General features: G+C 61.7%; 1 protein-coding gene across 1 annotated transcript in view; it reads right to left on the bottom strand.

The window, feature by feature from the left end:
* Positions 1–9,844, bottom strand: part of IL1R2 (interleukin 1 receptor type 2) — a gene marked incomplete at its 3' end in the record, with an annotated part of 31,261 nt that extends 21,417 nt beyond the window's left edge. Inside the window, 1 exon segment of the mRNA XM_079792462.1 lies at positions 9,586–9,844.
* Between the last annotated feature and the right edge of the window lie 10,253 nt (positions 9,845–20,097).

The raw sequence follows: 20,097 nt of genomic DNA, 5'->3' as shown, positions 1-20,097 counted from the left end.
TACATGTTCCGGAGTCCTGAGACCTAGGGAGTCTGCACAGGGAGCATTCTGGGAAGCAGGTGGACTGGAGAGTCTGGCAGAGCGGTCAGGAGGACCCGCTGTCTCCCATGGCGGCTGGATGGTCAGTGCCAGCAGGCAGACTGTGCGGGCTCAGCGAGCCTCCGGCTGCTCCCTGGAGGGGCTGTGGCCTGACGGGCCCCCGGAGGGCAGGTGGCGTGTGCTGCATAAAGAGGTGAACACGGAGTTGGCAGGAGAAAGCACTCGACAAGTGGTTGCTCTCATCAGCATGTTGTAGAAGAGGCCCCGAAACGCAGGACGGTAGTAACTTACTCAGAAGCACAGCGAGCAGACCCCAGGGAGGCGTCAGAGCCCACTGCCTGCGTCGGACTAACTCCTGCGAGGGGCCGTCACACGCCCCAGAGCCCCCTGGCACAGTCAGCAACTTAGCGAACCCCAGTCACTACACTAGAAAGCGGGCAACTTTACCTAATGGAACCAAAGCCGATAGAGGCCCGAGGCACGAAATTCGTGCAAGGCCTTGGCCCCCGCTGCCGCGGCTTTGTCCAGAAGGAAGGATGGAAGATGTCCGGAAGGACGTCCAGTCTAATTAACATATTACCCTGTTATTACTATAGGTGTTCAACATGTACACACACACACACACACACACACACACACACACACACACAGCCTACCACGGGATTCAGATGCTTTCATTCAGACGACGCAGCACAGACCGCGGCTGATGCCTCCTCGCTGTGCCTGGCTCTGACCCGGCACGCCACAGGCATGTGCCAATCTGGGTCACAGTTTCTGCATCTCTAAAAGGCAGGGGCTGGGCTGCTGAGAGTCACTACACCTCCAGGTGCACAGCCCTCCGCTCTAGCCAGTCTAGATGTGAGCTTCGTCTCAGTCCTGGGCACCGCCGTCATTTCTAAAGCCCCGAGTCGGCGGCTTCATCAGATAACCTCCAATGGGTCCCCTCACTCACTCACATCCCCAAGACAGCAAAGGCAGAGCAGGACTCAGGACCCTGATTCTCCTGGGCGTCCGCCTTGCAGCTGGCTGGCTGCTCACTGGGTGATGCTGATTAGTCACTGGACGTGGCACTCGCGCGGACAGGAGGCGGGAGCAGGTGACACCCTTAGCCGAGATGCCTCAGCCCCTGCAATCCGAGTGGCAAACACCTCAGACATTCGAATTATCCATGAGCCACAAAACTTGCCCATTTAAATGGCCACAGACAGCAGAGACCAGGACCAAGCCCTAAACGGCAGGCAGGAGCTAGCAGGCAGGGTCCAGGCTTCCCACAGGGCGGCTCCGAGGCCTCCCGAGCCTCCTCCTCCGTGTCCGCGTGGCGTGGCTCACTGCTTTCTGCAGCTGCCGCCCTCCTGTGCCCGCGCACCCATCACCCCCGGGGCTCAGCTCCCTCCCTTGAACGCGGGCCAGCCTGGAACCCGAGCCCCGCAGAGTGAGGCCGGGTGAACTCGGAGCGAGGTCAGGAGCAGACACGCGGCTTCACCTGCTTTCCCCGGACCCTGGCCCGGAGGGACCCAGCCACCTGTGACCTGTCCCGGGGCCCAAGGCCGCGGCGAGGGACTCCCCGCTCACGCACAGCACAGCCCACAGGAAGCCCCGCAGAGGCCGCAGCGGCGACGCCACCAGACGCCCGGCTGAGACCCTCTGTGTGAACTGTGGGACCCCACGGCACAGAGGGACCGCCCCACCGAGGCCCTGCAAATTCATGACCTGCAGAATATGTGAGTCAGACTAAATGTGAGTCTTAAGCGACTCGCTTGAGCAGCCGTTGTTATGTGCAATGGGTGACCAGAAATGCTCAATCACGAGCAGACGCGAGGCAGCAAACGGGAGCCGGGAAAGGGCTGGCGGGGAAACAGAGAAGCGGCCGCCGATGGACCAGTAACAGCGAGACAGGAGAGCTGTGACGACAGATGCAGGGGCCGAAGGCCACGGGTTGGGGGGCCGGGGGCCGGCACAGAGAGCTGGTGTGTGAGGAGCCCGGGCGGGCCGTGAGGGGCAGAGCACGGCCTCAGAAAGGAGGGAGGAAGTGGCTGTGACGTAGGGTCCATTCCCAGGAGGAGGGGACGTAGAGGAGAAGGCTCTGGGCTCCAGGGTGGAGGAGGGGAGACGCGAGAGGACGCGGGCAGATTCTCCTCCCCCTTCTGGGCTCAGAAACTGCAGAAGTAGAAGAGGGCGCTGACAGCAGAGGCACTGTCTCCTGCTCTCAGTCTGGTCTCTCGGGATCCCGCTGCAGAACCAGGAGCCGTGAGCAGGACGGACGTGAGGGAGGATGGCGTGGCAGCATGGCGAGTGCAGGCAGAGGGTCTGAGGGCAGCTCCCTGCTAGCTGCAGGTCTTCGCCAACGGGAAAGGGTCCAGCTCCTCCCCTGAGCCTCCCGTGGAGGAGGAGACCCGGCCTGGCAATGAGGAGCGAGACGCCCTGGAGCTGAGGCTGAGGGCACGCAGTCAGCAAGGAGCCGTGTGGCCAACTGTGGAAACGTGCTTCCCAGCTGGTGAACAGCCACTTCCGCAGGCTCGGCTCTCCACCCGCTGCCACCCCGACGCCCCGGTGCTCCCCAGTGGTCCTCGTGGCCCAGCAGCAGTACCACAGCCACTGTGCTGACGGGTGGCGCTTGCGCCCTGCGGGCTGGTAAACATTTTGAGTGTCACTTGCACAGGTGGCCAGTCCATGCTGGGAGAAATGATGGCATAGCCAAGATGTGAGGGCCTGTGAGCCAGGGAGGGCACAGTGGCACCACGTGGCGTGGCCATGTCATTGGCTCTGACTGGGCTGAAAGGCAGACGATGGGTTTTCCCAGCACGGACCTCAGAGGTAGATGCAGACGCCCAAGATGGCCAGGTCCAGGGGCCTCTCCGTGGGAGCCGGGAAGACCCACAGGCCAGCAGCTGTGGATTAGCCACTGCCCATCACGCTTGGGGACACAGCCTCCCCCAGGCTCAGATGCCTTCCTGGCTGGAAGAGGGTGCGAGGTGAGAAACTGAAAGACAGCTTCTCCCCAGAAGAGACAGCAGTTTTGAGAGAGGCCATCACTTGAGCCCATCAAGAGGGGGCAGCGTGTACTGGTAGGTTTGACTCCTTTTTCCTGATGAAAAGGGGCCTCAGGAGACTCTTATCAGAAGAGTTAGTCAAGGTACATTTTTGAGGCATTGATCTGCAGTGAGTATAAATTTTCACCATGCTACATACACCTCACAAACATCTTCTCCCAAAGTGTTACAGCGCCAAGCAGACGGCGTTTTCTTTTTACGTCAGCAGGTCACTTCACTCTCCGGGTGACGTGCCCACCAGAACGGCCGGGCCTCCGAGGGCCACAGAGGCAGCAGCGTCCCCTGTCCTGTGTCCGGCGTGGCCATGAGAGAGACGTCAAGCTCACACACAAAAACCCCATGCTGCAGGGCGGCCATCTTTGGCCTGAAGACAGCCTGGGCTTCCTGGGTCTCCACCACCCCAGAAAGTCCCGCCAAGAAAACGTGTGCTCCACCCGGGCCTGGGCGAGGCCACATTCCCCCACTCGCCCTCGGGCTTCCCTCAGCTCTCCGCCGCCAGCCAGCCTGCTCCCTGCTGGTAAGAACAGCTCCCTGGCACCGGCCATCTGCAAGCCTGGCTGCGCCCCTGCCACTCAACCGACCTCCTGAGCAATGCGCTGTGGTAGAGAGAGTCATGTTCACCAACATCTGGAACTTCCCTATTTTGGGCGCACACACAGGAGTCCATTTCTCTGCACACGCGGCATGGCCACGTGATGGTGATAGCCATGAAGAGGAAGCGGGAAGGACGTGGGTCACATCCAGGCGGACCCGCTTCTCTCCTGGCGCCCTCCCCCGCCCACTCTGCTGCCACCATGAGCCCCGAGCCTTGCTTGTCACACAGGGTGGTCAGGCCGTGCTTCCAGGAGGCTGAGGTGCTCTCTTTCCACGGCCCACTCACTGCTTCCTGCTGCCTGTGACAGCACGCGTGTCACAGCCCCGAGGCCAGCGGAGCCCTGTCTTCTGGAACCACCTCGAAAGGCCCCAGCACCATCCGTCTGACACACTGACCACTGGCGATACGGAGCATGAGCCAACCACTTGTGCTACATTGAGCTACTGAGGTGCGTTAGGTTATCACTGCAGAATAACGGCCTGGCATGCACAGAGGTCAAAGGGCAGAGCTGGGCCTCAGGCGCGTTTCCTATTGCTGTGTAGCCAACTGCCACGCACTCAGTGGCTGCACGCCACACCCACCGATGAGCTCACATTGCTGGGGGTGGGCGTCTGGCCTCAGCTTGGATGGGGTTGGACTCGGACTGACATCAGTGCTCAGGGTCCTTTTCCAAGTGTGCTGACGGAGCTCCGAGCTGTCATCTACCTGGAGTCGCCACTTCCTGCCAGCAGAGGCCACGCACAGCAGCCGGAGGCCGCCCGCCACCTCCTACCCCGGGGCCTCCGCACGGGGCAGCTGTCTCCTCCAGCTCCTCAGGACCCCGGGTGCTGCTTCCTGTCTCGGACCTGTCGACTCTGACCTCTAGGCCTTCGTCTAAGGAGCCCACTGGCTGCGTCGCACACACCCAGATGGTCTTCCTTTTATTAATGTCAAGTCAACCGACTGGGGACCTAAATTACATCTGCAGAATTCCTTCCCCTTGCCCATGAACCTGATCGTGGACATGACAGCCCATCCTAGTCATACACCCACCCTCACTCAAGGGGAGGGGCTTAGACAAGCCACGGGATCACCTTCGAAGTCTGCCTTGTACAGACATTGAGGGAAATGCTCGGGGAATGTTAGCCTAGGAAATGTAGGGTCATCCAAAGCTTTTCTTTGACCTCTTTTTGCTCCCAAACAAGAAAAGCTCGCCTGCAGCCTTGTAGCAGGGCCATCACTGTGAGAAGTGCAAAATCTCAGGCTCCACCCAACCTTGTCACCCTTCTGCACATTAAGAAGCCCCCGGGTTGAGGAGCACTGTCACTAGGGTTGGCTTAGTTAGTTAGTTAGTTAGTTAGTTAGTTAGTTTTGTTAATCCTCACTCGACAATACTTTTCCATTGTTTTTTTTGGAGGGGCGGGGGGAACAGAGAGAGAGAAACATTGATGTGAGAGAGACACGTCAACTGGTTGCCTCCCGCACATGCCCTGACCAGAGCTGGGAATGGAAGCCTGTAACCAAGGTACGTACCCTTGACCGGAATCAAACCTGGGACCCTTCAGTCCGCAGGCCGAAGCTCTATCCACTGAGCCAAACTGGCTAGAGCAGGATTGGCTTACCTATATATATAAAAAGCCAGTGTCCCTGATGACCAAACGACCAGTCACCATGAGGTGGCATTGACCACCTCTCGGTCCCTCCCCACCACGGCCCATGAGAGGGGCAGGGCGGGACTGGGGACTGGTGAGTGGGCTGAATGGCTGACCTCTTGGTCCCTGCCCTGGCCCACAGGCTCTGATGGATCAGCGATGGTGAACGGGGGAATCGGGGTTGGTGGCGGGAGGACCGGGCTGGCTGTCAGGCCATTGGGATCACCAGCTCATCTCCAGCTGCTCGAGGACTCAGGCCTGCGGGAAAGCAGGCGTCGGCGACTTCACCTCCATGCGTGTTCTCCAGGCCGGTCACTGATGGAACGCGCTGCCCGCTCGGGGCTGCTCACACTGGGGCAGGTAGGTCGCGGGCGCATCCCACAGCTTCTGTCAGCGGCTCAAGCCCCAGCGGCAGTGGTGGCGGCACTCGTGTGAGTGGCCCCTTGGGCAATACGTCCATCAGCATCCCGCGTGGTGAAGTCACGGGCGCCTGCTTTCCCACAGGCCTGAGCCCCCGAGCAGCTGGAGATGAGCTGGCGATCCCAATGGCCTGACAGCCCTGCAGCGGAGGCGGCGTTCGGTCTGGGGACTGGCGAACGGGCAGAAGATGGAGGCTAGGCCTAGGGACCCTACCCACACAATTTCGTGCACTGGGCCTCTAGTTCTTAAATAGAATGGGCACATGGAGTGAGCTCCGAGAGGCTTCCGAAAGCCCGCTGTCAGAGCCTCGGGGTCTGATGGTGATGATGAGCATGATGCTGACAGCTGTGAGGATGCTGGAGATGGTGATGACAGCTAACACTGACCTTCCACCAGAGAGCCGGCCAAGTTTGAAAATATATTCTTTCTTTTCATTTTCCCAGCATTCTATCAACTACATGCTATTTTTTTGTGTTAAGAGATGAAGACGTTGTGGCTGACAAAAGTTAAAGAACTCCACGCAAACACAAAGAGCAGTGGTGGGGCCGGGGTTCGGTCCTCGTCCTTCAGCTTAGGGTTGTATGAACAGGTGTTAAGCTAACAAACTGGAAGTCGGGCCAATCCCACATGTAGAGATGTATCATTCAGCCAAAGCATCGGTGCTCCTTTCCACAGACCATCTCGTCTGAGGGACGGGCGCATCAGCTGGCCACAGGTCCGACCACGCAGGCCTCCCGGTGGGACTGACCACGTGGACCCTGAGTGCACTCGCATCTGCAGTCCCTGTGAAGTCCACGTATTCTTAAATTTCCTCTTGGCATTGCATAACATTTGGGTGGTATGACTACCTTCCGGAGATTCTTCCAAGTAACAGAGAACCCTGCTCTCTAATCCACCCTTTTCTTCTGGTGAGTGAAACTAGCATCCAGAAACATAAAGTTATGCTCCTAAGTCAAACTGCAAGATAATAGCCATGTCTTAAACTGGGCTCTTTGCCCCCAAATCAAATGCCACAGTCATTTGCCTCCTGTGTTCAGGAAATTATTCATGCTCACTGGGAAACAGGCTCTTTACGAGAGCACGCGTCAGAAACGCCCACAGGGAGCGGAACACAGATTCTCAGACTTCTCTCTTGGCTGTGCTCCTGGTGAGTCACATGCCCATTGATTCCAGAACCATCACACACACGACAGGAGAGAGCACAGGTTTGAAAGGAGAGTAAGTCTCAGGGAGGAGGGGGAGAGGTGGAGCAGACAGTGGCTCAGCCTCGGTGCAACTGGCGCCCGGACTCCGACCCGAGCCCCGATGTCCAGGCCCTGGGCACAGACTTGTGGAAGCTCCTAGGCCAGTGATGGGCAACCTTTGGAGCTTGGTGTGTCAAACTTTGCCAAAAAACTGAGCATAACTCGGGTAGTGTGTCACTTTGAGGAAAAAACATTATTTCGCAAATGTTTCATCCTCAGGAGCAGCAAATGTTTCATCCTCGGCATGCGGCCGCCTCAGCGGCCGCGTGTCATCAGAAATGGCTACGCGTGTCAGTGCTGACACGCATGTCATAGGTTCGCCATCACTGTCCCAGGCAATTCTAAAGCTCACCAGGTAAGAGCCACTGGCGCAGGGTCTCGGAGATGAGAGAGAACCCACATCCACCCACTATTTTCCGTGGCCCCACTGGGACTGGCCCTTCAGCTGGCCACAAACTTCCATCCTCTTCCCATCTCTTTGCTGCCCTCCTCCTTTAAGCAGCTCTCTGTGGGCAGCGACCAGAACCGATGACGCTGAGGTCCAGTTTCAGAGGCTGATGGGCTCAGTTGTGCCTGCTGCGCCTGCTTCTCCGTCTGTTACACAATAACCCTACTTAGCAGCCCCGCTCCGAGCACTCAGTCACACCGTGGACGCTCTCTGAATTCGGTTTCCAAATGGCCTCCAAGGCTTCGGTCCTTGAATAACTCATAGGTTTGCCGCAGGACACGAGACCTCATCTTACTCCCAAGGACGCGTTCTCAAAGTGGCTCCCAGAACAGCAGGATCTGCATCGCCTTGGAAGTTAGAGATGCAAGTCCCTGCAATGCACGTGCGCGCGCGTGCACACACACGCACACACACACGCACGCACACACACGCGCGCACACACACGCACACACACTGAGTCAGGAAGCCCTTCAGGTGATGCTATGGATCAGGTTTCAGAATCACTGGCCTAAGTGTCCCCACATGTCCCATCAAGAGAGCAGGTCATGATCAAGGGTCCCTATAGAGAGAGCGGGCAGTGACCACATAGAAGACAACCCACATCTATACTCCTTGCACCACCTCAGTCCTTCATCACCAGAGGCCGAATGCAATCTCGGGGAGGGGAGGGGAGGGGAGGGGAGGGGAGGGGAGGGGAGGGGTCGGAGGGGGCAGGGGCCTGACAATCATCTGATCCCCCATTGTTTGTGGTCAAACAGTTGGCCTTTGGAGGTGGGTGGGAGTGGGGCTGCAGGGGAGAAGGCCTGCTTCAGGGCATGGAAGGTGCTCCCAGGCCCACCAGGAGCAAACGGACAGAGACCTCCTTCTCGCCTATAGGACAATCAAACAGGCTGAAGACACCTGAAGTGGACAAGACCGCAGTGACGTTTAAGGCGCGGGCTCCCTTTTATTCCTCACTGACCTGGTGGAAAGGAACCCTCTGTTCTCTTGGGAAGGCAGAGCCCAGAGAAGCAGGCCAGGGAGAGGGAGAGCGCAGTGGGTGGATGGATGCCTGCTGGGGGTGGGTGGGCGGGATGCCTGCTAGGGGGGAGGGGGCCAGATGCCTGTGAGGGGGGGCACAGCAGGCAGCCCCCCAGCCGCTGGGGGCAGGGAGCAAGCCGCTGCACTGCCTCAGGCTACAGAAGGGGCCGCGGGGAGATGATGAGATGATGGATTTGATGAGATGATGCACACGCTGGGTCCCCCCCAGGGGGCTCCCGGAGCCGCAGTTCCGAGGAGCTGCAGCCTCTGCAGGGGAGTGGGCTGGAGGGGAGCGTCTCCAGGTGAGCGCAAGCATGCCTGCAGCTCCCGCCTCGGGCCAGGTGCAACCCTCCTGCTTCCCGCCACCTGAGGCCCTCCTCCTCCTCAAGATCACTCTGAACAGATGGGGAAACTGAGGCACGGGAGGGTAAAAGTAAATTGTGTCATTAATTTCATGGTCACTGAGGGTAAAAGTATTTTTAAAGAACCGTGCCCAGTTTGATTAGTATTTATGAGCATGAAAGCAAGGTAAGCTTAACGCTTCCTGGCTGCTCATTCCTGGCCAGCCGCTGACAGGGGTGGGTGGGCTACTCAGATGACACTGCTTCACTGATGGCAGAACATTCCAAAGGCGGCTCCGTTGTGAACACAGACATGACATCACCCTGCTGGTCAGAGGCAAATCTGGACGGACCCAAAGCCTCTGGCCTCAGGGCTCACACTTTCCCGAGACAGCCAGGAGCCGGTTTCAGCCAGCGGGGGTGCGGGTCAGAAAAGCTACATGTACTTTAAAAAGGAGACAGGCCCCCCGGAAAGCCCCACAATCCTGCCGAAGAGGGAAGTCTGAGTTCCCGTGAGTCCCACGGCAGGGCCTCCCGGTGGGGTGGGCCTGCCCCACAGCGCCTTCCCTCTGACCGGACCCCGAGCGCCTTGCCTGGCAGTTTCACTCACAGGACGGCTCGGAAACCTCTGCTCCCGCCCTGCCGTGGCCGAGCTGCAGGCCCGGAGCCCAGGCCGCCGCACACAGGGAGGCAGGGCACCCGGAGCAGGCACCTGGGGTCCAGCGACAGCAGGAAGCCGCCTGAGGCCCGCGGCACGTGGCGCTGGGTCCTGACGCACAGGCTCCGCTCAGACTCACCTGCGGCCGCGTTGCCACCTTGCTGCTCTGTCCGGGAAGGCTGCCAGGCCGGGCTTGCGCCTCGGTGAAGCGCGGCGCTCGGGTCAGGATATATATCCTCGTCCTCCCAGATTTCCCAATCGGCTTGTCACTCCGCCCGTGGCGGTGGCGTGGACACACCTTTCGCTCCTGGCAGGGAGCCCCGCGCCAGGTGCTGGCTGCGCTCACTCGGATGGGGAAGTGGCCGAGGAAGCCGTGCTTCCCTGTTCTCTGCGGCCCGCCCGCTGCGAGGCGGCGCTCCGCTCAGCGGTGTGAGCTTCCCCGACAAGACAAGGGACAAGACAAGGCCGTTAGAGCGAAAGGATGTTCCGGCTTCAGAGGGATGGGCACGGTTCCCGGGGGTCCTCCTGGGGGTGAAGGAAGGTTCAGTCTGGATTTGCCTAACTGAAAGCGTGTACTCTGAAAGTGAGCGTTTGGTCCTAGGTGGTGTCTGCACAGCTCGTGTGCCTCAGGCTTCCCTCAGAGTGGCTCTGACAGACCCTGCCCCCCACCCCCCACCCCGTGGGATTCGAAGGACGAGGGGCCTGCCCCGGGGGACTGGGGCGCACAGGGCCGGCGCCCTGCCCCCACTCGCTGAGGGAGGCCCTGCGTCCACTCTGTGATGTATGCGGACACTGAGGCTCTTCCGGTGAAAAGCTGAGGCAGGAGCTCTTTCCGAGGAAAAGGAACGTCAGACCCGAACTACGGGCTGAAGCCAAAGGACCCACAGCCTTTGTTTCATCTTTTGCGAACAAGGAAAATACAGTCTGAGAGAAGCGCCGTGTTTAATCTCCATGGAAACGTGGAGATGCCACAGCCGTCATCGAGTTTCGAAAAGAGCAAACTGGGGTGCAGGCCTCTGGGGAGCACAGGCGGGGAGGCGGTGTGTGGTGTCTTCATGTCATGATGGGGTGCATTCTGATGGGTCTGTGAATACCCCCAAAATGGAGCACTGACCAAGGGGTAGAAGTCACATTGTATCCATGTTAGTTCTTTTTCCGGGGACCGGGGGGACGGTGTATTTGTTCCACAGTTTGTTATGGTGAGAGTAAAGGATAAGCTATGAGTCTGGGCCAAGCCACGTAAGCGTCAGAGTGTGAATTCACCCCCGCAGGAGAGTCGCACAGAATCCCATCATCATCCAGGATCCAGGGCACGACGGTGAGCGAGGGAGGCCTCACTGCTCTCAGAGGCCCCGGACGCTCCGTCCCGCCTGGCCCGCCTCGGCTGGGACCTGCTCACCCAGCAGCACAGGCCGCCCACGGCTCAGCACGGCCACGCAGAGGAAGTGAAAGCACGCAATCACCTCCGGCCGCACTGCAGCGTAACTGCGGTCTGGTGGCCCCTAAAGAGGAATTCACACAGCTCACCTCTGGCTGTGGGAAACGCCGTCACAGCGCCACGCGGAGCTGTGTGCACAGGCCACGCCCGCCTCGCCCCCAGCAGCCCCCAGCAGCCCCCAGCGTCTGCCTCCCACTGGGGGAGCCATGGCCTGGCCACCGTCCCGACCCCCTGCATTCCCCGTCCTGACCCACGTCCTGGCCTCCCTCCCTCAGCATATTTCTCCACCAGCTCATGGGAAAGAGGCAAGGCACAGAATGTTCCAAAATATCTCGAAATCCTCTGAGGTTTGAGTTGAAAGTCACCGGGGACGCTTATTGCAAGGATTGAAGCAATGAGTCTTCAGATTTTAGACCCAGGTCTTTCCAAAATCTGCTGTATCCTCGGAAGTCAGCAGTATCCTTGGAAAACCCTTGTGGCAAGATTCCAACCCTTTCCTCCCTGATGTGGAGGCCAGAGGCTGGGGAGCGGGAGGAGGCAGGAGAGAGGAGGGGAGTGCGCGGCCTCTACGTCATGTGTTGTAACGGGGATTACTTGTATCAGACCAGAGGGAGGGAGGGCGTGGGTGGAGGGGGGCCTGGGGGGAGAAGGGGGCACCTGTAATACTTTCACAATGAAGACACTTACAAAGAAAAGCAGAGCAGTGAGAGGGGACTGCTCCGGGCAGGGCAGCCGGGGCCAGGCGGAGGCCGCTGACCACAGACCTCCCCGGAGGTGGGTCCTCACTGCCGTTGGCGCTGACGTGGAGCCGCGCCCTCCCGCCTCCCGCTACGTGCCGGTTCCTGGTTGTCCTGACTGACCTGGTCAAGCAAGCGAAGCCGTTTCCTGTGCCTTGCAACACTCACATACGGGCACCGCGGCCTCCCCTTCCTGCCCAGACAAGCCGTGGGCACCTGCCAGGCAGAGGGGACCCCTTTCCTCTCGCAGCCACCCCAGTCGCACCTCACTTACCACGTTTCCCTTACGCAACCCCACTCATCAGCGCCGCGTGGCCGGCCTCTTCCCAGCCTCCCGGCCCTCCCTGGGTCTGCGTGTGGTAGCACATGCTCGTTAAGTCCATAAGGTCCATGTGGCAACCAGACCCGATAGCATGAAGACTTGGGGGCCTGCCGTGGTCAGCTGGACAGCACAGAGGACACGCCTATGGCCCGGGCGGGGGGGGGGGGGGGGGGGGGGGGGAAGCTGCTCCCTTCCCACCAGTGAGTTACAAAGGAACCACAGCAGGTGCAAACATGGCCTGCAGGGGGCGCATCTGCGCGAAGAGAGGGGGTGAGCCATTCTGTATGGGATCCCCACCCAGTGCTGCTGCCACAAATCACCACCAAAGTGGCGGAACGCAGCACCAGCTCGCTCTCGCCCCGTCTGGCCCGTCCGCGGTCAGAGGCTGCGGCCTCGGCGCTGACCGGGGTGGGCCGTGCTGGGCCTCCGGGGCTCCGGGGCAGACGGCTTCCCTACCTTTTCCAGCCTCATGGCGTGTCCTCGCCCCGACCGCCCGCCCTGCACGTGGCTTTCCTCCCGCTCCCGTCTTCGGGGCCTTCCTCGTCCCTGGCCCCTCGCCCAGGGCCTTCGTGATGAAGCCTGAAAAGCCCTCATCTCGCCGCCTCTGTGCAACCCCATTCGCCCGTAGGTCATCAATCGTAGGTGCGGGGTGGAGGGCCGTGTCGGGCCCGTACCCAGCTTCCGCGCTCCCCTCCTCCGGCCGCGCTGCGTGCCCGTGGCCGTGAGCAGCAGGGCGGAGGTCTGCGTGGCCAGGGTGGCCCAGCACCCACGGCTCAGGGCGCCGCACAGGGCAGGCAGCGGGCGCGTGGCGCTCCCGAGATCCGCAGGAGAGGTTTGTTCGGTGTTCAGTTCAGAGGAAACCCAAGCTCCGTGACGGGAGGCTTTTTCTTTCCGGCCTTTCCTTTCGCTCCTGCTCCTCGCCTGGGCTTTCAGGGAGGCAGGGGTGGGAATTCCAGGGGCCCCAGGACACCGAGGGCCGCCGCCCGCTCCCACCAACCTGCCACAGAACCCGGGGCAGGTGGGCGGGGAGCTGGAGGCGCGTCCCATTATGCCACTCTGCCCTGGGCGCCCAGCCCACCCGCTCCTCCAGCCGCAGGCCTTCCCTCCTGGGCCCCCTGTCTCCCCGGCTGGGCTGGACACCCTCTCCCCTCAGCCTTGCCCTTCCCCCTCCACCTGGGACACGCCAGTGCTGGGGCGTGGCCACGCTAAGGGCACGGGCGGGCGTGCACTGTGCGGGGTGGGGGGCGGAGAACCCCGTCCCTCCGCTGGGAGGTGCCCTCCGTGGGGCATTGTCCACCCTGGTGCTGGGTGCCCAGCTCCCGCTCAGTGCCCAGGGTAGCAGGGGGACTTGGCTCGCTTTCCAACCTGGTCCCAGCTGAGAGAGAACCCAAATCATGACGACCTCCACGCACTCCCCCTGTCTTAGTGCCCGGCTTCATGCCCAGAGCTGGGTGTCGCCCCCCACCGCGAGCCTCCCCTTACCCCGCCTCGCTGAGCCGCTCCATCCCACGGGGGGCGGGGGGGGCGGGGAGGAGGTGGCAGAGACCCCGGGGCCAGTGCCCGCGCCCAGAGCCAGCCCTTAGCACCGCACCTCGTGGAGGCCCGCCCGCCTCACAGAGCCTTTCCCTGCAGCTCGGGTGCCACCACCCCATCAGCTGCCCCAGCAGCTCCTGCTAGAACAAACCACAGCAGTGAGTTGTTACATTGCTCTGGACTCCCAATAACGGTGGCTTAGCAAACAGGGGTCCCTGCGCCCCAGCAAGCCCCAGGCTGTGCAGAGGAGCCCCTGGCGCTGATGCCCAGGCCTCGCCAGGGCGCCCTGGGGGCTGGCAGCCGGCCAGCTGAGAGCCACCCCGAGGCTGGCATCGCCCACCCTCTGGGGCTGAGTCTGGCTCCTGCGGGGAGCAAAGCAAGTGCTGAGCAGACTCCCAGGCTGACGCGGGAAGATCAGACAGTGGCGGCTGAGGCTCCCGGGCTGCCCAGGCCCAGGCCGGGGCGCTCAGACTCGGTGTTCTGTGAGCTCAGCGCGGCCGCGGGAGCGTCCCCAGGCCGCAGCCGCTCGCTCACCGCTCGGGGGCCTAAGAGCTCACCTTCCATAGAGGAACAGGACAACAACAGAGACGCGAACGAGAGTGTCCATTCATAACAGCCAGATGCTGGCCAACCCTACCCAGCACTCAGGGGCCCCACACAGGACGGCCTCTCACCCCGGCTGAGCCTTTCCCATGGCCGTTCCGGGTTTGGTCTCGTCCTGCCCAGAGAGTCCGCAGGGCGGCATCAGCCCCGACCTGACTGCCCCACTCCAGGAGAAGGCGGGGCGCCGCTCATGCTGACAGTGGAACAGGCCTGGGGTGAGACTTGCCCGGAGCCCGTATTAAACAGGCTGCTAAGTGAGACCGTTCCCTGCAGGTACTTAGGCAAGTGGTCGCACGCCGGAGAGGGGTGGTGCACCGACCGAATCTCGATCCTTGGTCCCAGGGCCTCAGCTCAGAGCCTGTCGGCCGGGTCCATTTCCAGGGCGACTGCCCACCGCCACCCCCTTTTCAGGGTCTGCATCCCAGCACTCGAGGGCATCTGCCTCTCGGAGCGACGCCCAGTCCGACAGGCGGCAGGTGGGCTCTTACCTGACCCCGGTCCACGCCGCTCCCGCTCACTCACCCCAGCTCTGCCTCGGAGATGAGTACCCGACGTCATCCTGGGCACGTGTCGGTGACAAAGTGACCAAAAGGTCACTGCGGGGACCCCACAGGCAGGCGCGCCCAGCGCCCGCCTCCTGGGCCAGTGCCCGAGAGGCCAGCCCTGGGAAAGGCGCTGAGTCCCAGCCCCGGCCTCTACCGCAGCCCTGGCTGCGGGGGGTGGGGGTGGAGGAGGCGAGGGGGGCGGGTGCTGGCTTCTCTAGGATCCAGCCACCGGGGTTAATCCTCTGTGGGTCTGAGCCTCGAGCTGGGCTCCACGGGGGGTGCGGGGGGGGCGGGGGGACAGAGGAGCCGCCAAGCCCCGCTCACAGCCACGCTGCTGGTCAGCTTTCAGGGCACCTTTGGCCAAATGCCAGTGGGTCTGAGAGGCCGCGTTGCTGGCGCTTGTTAGACCATCGTGTGCTTTCCGCTCGTGGTGGAGGTTCACAGCTCCGCAGACCGTGGGCAGGACGAGGCCGCGACCCGGCACTGGTCCCCCTGTGGGGGGCTGCAGCACCCCCCCCCCCCCCGCCCCCAGCATCCACGCCTGCTGTGTGACAACAGTTCTCTGAAGAAGCAGATGGAGAAAAGCACTTTCCAAACTCGGCCGGCGCCCCCGGGGGCCGCCAACGGAGCACAGCGTTCTCCAGGTGCCTCCGCCCCCGGCCTAAAGCGGGCAAGCTGGAGCCCAGGCCTGCCGCCCGGAGTGTGCCCTGAGCTGGAGACCAGGTCTCTGCAGAGGAAATCAAGTTACAATGAGGCCACGAGGGTGGGCCCCGGCGCAATGTCCAAAGGAGAGATTGGACCGAGACAGCAGGAGGGGAAGACAGCAGGAGGGGAAGGTAGAGAGGCAGCTGGTGGGAGGCTGAGGGTCCTGCCCTAGAGCAGTCGGGGGCGGGGCTGACACCTTCATCTGGGACATCAGCCTCCAGCGCTGAGACACAATAAGCCACACAGAGAGTTGGGGTCGGAGCTGAGACTCTGGCCCCAGAGCCGGGGCTCCTCACCCCACCGCACAGGGTGGTGGGGACAGCGCAGCTCAGCGCCAGCACCCGGGCAGCTCACGGTGCGGGGGTGGAGGTGGTTAGCTGAGAACTCCGCGAAGATGGAAGAGGCTCCATTTACCAGCTCCTGTTAAAATATTCCGAGAATCCTGGCCGGTGCTGCCCAGTGGGTAGAGGAGGTTGCCCGTTTGATTCCCAGTCAGGGCACACACCCGGGCTGCAGGCTGGATCACTGGTGGGGCGTGCAGGAGGCAGCCGATCAATGATTCTCTCTCATCATTGATGTTTCTATCCCTCTCGCCCTCTCCCTTCTTCTCTCTCTAAAAGTCAATAAAAAATCTTTTAAAAAATATTCTGAGAAGGTTAGAAGATACCAACACAATGCAAAATACAGATGATGTATGTAGAATTGTACGGTTGAAACCTATATAATTTTATTAACCAATGTCAACCCAATAAATTAATTTTAAAAAAGACTCTTGTTTCCCTACATAAAATAAATAAATAAAATACAACATACAAAGGAAAATGGCAAACATCTCCCACAAGCACGAAGCCGTGCCTACGGCCCAGCGTGCAGCAACAGAGCAGCTCCGTCCAGAATGTCACGTGAGCACCCGCGGCGAGGGGACGGCTATGTTATTTTCTTTTCCTAACAATATTTCCCTCTGGGCACTGAGCCTATCCATCAAGAAGTTAATCCTTTGCTCTTCTTGCCAAGGAGCAGGGCTAGGGGCAAAATACCTTCACAGCTAAGGCAGGTGAGAGGCCCTCTTCAAACCCGCCCCCAGCCTGGCCACACCCAGGGCTGGCTCTGGGTCCCCGACCAGGCACAGTGTGACCCGAAGCCCTGGCCCAGGAGCAGACCCTGCCCCACTGGTGTTAAACAGTCACCCGGAAAGCAGGCACTGGGGAACGGGGCGGGCGTGCCAGCTACTCCTCACGGAGCCTACCAACACCTAGTAAGCACCTGGAGTGCAAAGGCGAACACATGATTCCCTCCTAGCTGGCGGCCTGGGCACAGCCGCAACCTCCTGGCGCTGTCTGCTGCTCTGTGCCGTGCGGGCTCCAGTTCTCCGATGAAAGCAGCGCCGAGCACAGTGCTGTGCACAACGTAGAACACCCGTCAGGTCAGCCCCACGCACGGCCATCAGCTGCTGCGCGGCTCACGACACGGGACGTGAACAGCCAGCATGAAGGCTGGGACATCGGCCTCCAGCTGATGAGAAACGGCCGGGACAAAGCTCTCCGTCCCTCCCAAGGCCAGGCGCTGGCTGCCCTGCGCCAGCCTCGCTGAGGGCCGTTGGCCCGCACCCTGTGCACAGCCCGCCCTGCGTGCTGGGACCAGCCTCCCTCAGTCAGAGGGCGCTTAGGGCCCCAGGCTGTTGGCTCAGCCTCGCTCAGCCTGCCCCTCCCCGTCACGCTGGGGCCTGCGAGCAGCTTCCTGGCTGTGCAGGCAGCTCTGGCAGGTTCCCCAGGAGGAAGGGGGAGAGGAGGTCAGCGGCCAGGTGCTGGGAGGTGGTCACATCCACAGAGGTGAGGGGTCGGGTGCAGAGCAGGTGGGTGGAACAGGAGGGAATCTGAGGTGGTGACATGGCCCCATTCCACAGGCACCCTGGGGCCCCTGCCTGGCCTGGCCTGTGGGCAGAGCCCTGAGGCGGCAGGCTGCCCCGCAGACCCCGGGTTCTGGTGACCAAGCTCCGCCTTCTTCCTATGACCAGCTCCACTGGGCACCCAGTTCCATACAAGGAGACAGAGGAGCTGATGCTGATGGAGTCCTGTCTATGCTCTCGGCACTGGCTGTAATACACAACACGGCCTTTCCATGTACAGTCCCAAGCCACCTGCGTCCCGTGTGAGAAGGGAGAGCCGGGCTCCACCGGGAGGGCCTCGGCCCAAGCCCTGCTCCTGCTCCCAAAATCTCCTGCCAGGCTCGCCTGGCCCTGCGCCCCGCGCCCCGCACCCCGCACCCCACACCCCGCGCCCCGCGCCCCACACCCCGCGCCCCGCACCCCACACCCCACGCCCCGCACCCCGCACCCCGCGCCCCACACCCCATGCCCCACACCCCGCGCCCCGCGCCCCACACCCCACGCCCCACGCCCCGCGCCCCGCGCCCCGTGCCCCGCGCTCCACGCCCTGGCCTGAATGGCATGGAGGCAACTGGCCTGGCCTCTGTCGTCTGACTACTTCTAGAACCTCCCCCACTTGTCCAGGGACTTGAGGCCTGTCTCTGAGTGACACCTCTACCCCTGGTCAGTCTGTACCCTGCGGAGCCCTGGTCCTCCCGGCCTCTTTCAGAACTAGTTGCTCAGCCCAGCTGGTGTGGCTCAGTGGTTAAGTGTCGACCTATGAACCAGGGCACCATCCCTAGTGGGGGGCATGTAGAAGGCAGTGGATCAATGATTCTCTCTCATCATTGATGTTTCTAGCTCTCTCCATCTCCCTTCCTCTCTGAAATCAATAAAAACATACATTTTTTTAAATTTGTGGGTTTTTTAAGAAAAAAGAAGTGGAAGCTCAGATTGGGCCGCAGAGCTAGGACGTCTGAGTGAGGGCCCTGGGAACTCCTGGTTCAAAGTGCAGCGGGACAGGGCACCCAGCCCGCCAGAGGCGCCGCCCCCGCAGGCGGAGTCTCCGCTCCGGACGTGGTCAGGGACTCTGAGTGGCCGCCTCCTGAGCGGACGATGCTTTTCATCTTCAGAGAAGGTCTTGGCCACACAAAGCCACCGAAATGCTCTCAGGTACGAGCCAGCGCAGTGGCCGGTCACACCATGGTCCGTGGTGGTCTCTCTAGTGGACAAAGCCCGGACATGGCCTTGCAGCAACAGGACCCGGCCCAGCCCAGGGCTGTCACGCTCCCCCGTCAGCGGCGGCTCAGCCATCCTGTCCATGGGCCCCAGGCCCAGCCCTGCTCTCGAGGCCCATCCCAGACACCACCTTCCCAGCCAGCACAGGCCCCGCAGTGCCAGGCAGGACTGTCCCCAGGTTACCACGCTCAGCGGCCCCAGCCCCTGCAAGTCACAGTTGACTTTTGTCCCCGCGACACCAAGCCCACACACAGCGGGCAAGGAGCCACGGCTAACCCGGGCCTGCGGCTTCCTCTCACAGCAGAGACTCCGTGCTCAGTTCCCGCAGGTCCTCCGACCGCCCCAGGGAAAGGGAGGGCCCCACAGCTTCTCCTCGGAGCAAGCTGCCCCCAGGGAGGGGCAGAGCGCTGGCGAGTGCTGGCCCCGCCCGCAGGGAACGAGCACGGACAAAGCCTTGACCTTCCAGAGAGTTCAGAGACCCTCGGACACGCCCCCCACGGAGCGCCTCCCTCCCGGTCGGGCAGCAAGCCGTCTGCCCCGGAGGCAGGGTGCGAGGACTGCCTGTGACCAGCACTGGGGCCCTCCCACCCCACACCTCCGCCAGGCCTGTGTCCCAGCGCTCTGTCCGCCATTGCTCACACCGGCTCTCTCCATGAGGTTGGGAGGAGGGGAGGTGGAGGCGCCCAGAGTGATGGGCAGTGGGGTGGCATCCATGGCACCACCAGCTTCCTAGCCCGCCTGGCAGCCACCTAGAGGGAGACATGCCGTCTCCTGCGGTGCCCTGTGGGCCTGCTCCCCACGGCGGCAGGAGGTGTCCCGGCTGGCTAGTCTCCTGTGGTTCGCAGCCCAGGCCACTCCTGCTGCTCCCCTGGAGCGCCTGGGCCGTCTGCAGCCAGGGTTCTTAGGTGCCAGGAGACGCCAGCGCTTGCTGCGTGGAGGCGCCACCACCGTGTGCTCTGAGCGGGACCTGCTCGTGCACAGCTACGTGTTGTGTTTGCAGGACACATCCGACGTTCCCGTCGCGTCTCGGAGTCACAGAGGGCTGCAGGCTTCCACGCCGCGCAGTGACGTGGGAGGGAGGTGCCCTCGGCTGCACACACCAGGTGGCCAGCTCCTGCTGGGGAAGAAGTCGCCAAGGGAGGCTGGCGACCCACAGCCTGCCGCCAGGCCACGGGAGGGCAAGCCTGAGACCGCCTCTGCCGCATGCACGTACAGACCTTTAAACTAAACTTGCCAACAGGGACAAAAAGTGTCCTAGGTCCTATGGGTGGGCTCAGGGTACTCCTAGCTCCTGGTTCTTGTAGGAACTCTGACAACCTCCTGGCGGGAAATATCCAGTGCAGACAAAAGCCAGGCCAGCATTCGGCCACTAGAATCCCTGGGGACCTGGGCTGGACACAGGGCGGCCTTGGGTGGTTCTGGGGTCCCGTCTGTGCAAGAATGGGGATGCTCTGAGATACTCGGGCCACGCCTTTAGGGCACCTTTAGTCTCAGCAGTGAGAGCCCACAGCTGAACCATCGGGCACGATAATAGTCACTGTTTTCACCCAAACAGAAACCACTCTGACCTTCAGGTGGCTGTCGATTTGAGACAGACGAGGTGACAGGGCGCCTCCCGGCGGGGCTGACCTCTGGTCTAAGCTCTCGTGACCAGAACGTCTGTGG

Source organism: Cnephaeus nilssonii, assembly GCF_951640355.1.
Source record: "Cnephaeus nilssonii genome assembly, chromosome: 15".
Lineage (NCBI taxonomy): Eukaryota > Metazoa > Chordata > Mammalia > Chiroptera > Vespertilionidae > Cnephaeus > Cnephaeus nilssonii.
This window is presented reverse-complemented; position numbering and strand designations above follow the sequence as displayed.